The 1,563-nt window shown below is 39.9% G+C and overlaps 1 protein-coding gene across 1 annotated transcript in view; it reads left to right on the top strand.

Annotated features, from left to right (window-relative positions):
* The window catches only part of LOC119592179, a gene marked incomplete in the record, with an annotated part of 12,907 nt that overhangs the window by 707 nt on the left and 10,637 nt on the right, over positions 1-1,563 (top strand).

The raw sequence follows: 1,563 nt of genomic DNA, 5'->3' as shown, positions 1-1,563 counted from the left end.
GAAGGTGAGGGGGGGGGGGGAAGTGGATGATGGAGACAATGGAAATAATGGATGGTAGAGGTAAGAGGGAGAGTAATGGAGTAGGGAGAGGGGGAGGTTAATGGAGTAGGGGCAGGAGAAGACTAATGGGGTAGGGACAGGGGAATGGCTAATGGGGTAGGGGTAGGAGAAGGCTAATGGGGTAGGGGCATGGGGAGATTAATGGGATAGTGTTAGAAGATGAAGGGGCAGGGGAAGGTTAATGGGGCGATGGGTAGGAGACGATGAAGGGGCAGGGAAAGGGAAAGGTTAATGGGGTATGGGGAAGTGAAGATTAAGGGACTGAGGTAGAAGATAAAAGAGGTAAGAGCAGAGAATATTTAGGAGTAAGGACAAGGTAAGATAAAGGGATGTGGACAAGAGAAGGTTAATGGGTAGGCTAAGGAAAGATAAAGGGTGGGGGGGGCGAGGCTATTTCCGGAGATAGTTAATAAGTTGCATCTTTCACCTTAACTCAACACACACCTCAAAGAAATACTACTTGACTTTGACACTACTTCTACACCATAAAACCACAATCACAAGATGACTCAGTGAAAATAACAGGTTCTTTGTGGTAAGCGTTATATAAACGGTAACCACAAAACACAAAAATTCACAAACAGCTGAGAGTGATTTAAATACCCCATTGTCTTTCACGAACTGAGAACTGTGCAGTCGAGTCATTTCAGGAGAAGAGGTTAGTCAGCCAGTAACTTCAGTTGTCGAGTTACTTACGTGTTTTCAGTGTTGTGGGCCATGCCAGTCAGTCAGTGTATGAGTGTATGCTGTTGTATGGGTTTTAAAAATGTGTATTTTAATTATGGCATTTGTATTAACGTACTGGAGTATTTAAATGGAAGCTCAGTAGTAAACTTGGCAAGTTGTTAATGCGTCAAGGAGTGTGGCAGACCCTTGGCAGTCAGTCAGTGTATGCATATATGGTTTTATAACGTGCATTTCACTTATCATATGGGTGTTACCGTACTGTATGATTGCGTCTGCAATATCTTGCAACTAAACTTCCACATCCATGTAAATTGCATTATACAATAATGGTAGAAAGGCGAAAATTAAACCGGTAATCTCGATTTTTTTCCCACGTATTAATCCATCCATAGAAATGCAGCAACAGAATTAAAAATGATAACAGTATTAAAGATAAAGAAAAGAAAACAATTGATTTAATGTAACATATTTAAACTTAACTTTATCAACTGAAATTTAATCCAATCAAATAACTGAAATACAGTAAATGAGGTTAATCTGATTTAAAGATGAATCAAATTGAATCTAAAAATCGATGATCCTCAAAATCAAAATTTAACTTTGCGAAAAAAAACAAAATTACCAAGTCGATGTTCTACGGTGTGTTTCGAGCCATTATTATCAGAGAGACAGAGGGGGGGGGGGTTGTTCCTTCAAATCTTGTTGTTATCTCGTTGTACGCCCTTATCGATAACGTGTGGGAGAAAAGAGAAATGACAGGTTGGTGTCACTTCTTTATATATCTAGCTGTATGTCTGGAAGTTGATCATACAGTCT

The sequence above is a fragment of the Penaeus monodon genome, chromosome 29, assembly GCF_015228065.2.
Source record: "Penaeus monodon isolate SGIC_2016 chromosome 29, NSTDA_Pmon_1, whole genome shotgun sequence".
In the NCBI taxonomy this organism is placed as follows: Eukaryota; Metazoa; Arthropoda; class Malacostraca; order Decapoda; family Penaeidae; genus Penaeus; species Penaeus monodon.
The sequence above is the reverse complement of the archived record's forward strand: the minus strand, read 5'-3'. Positions and strand labels throughout refer to the sequence as shown.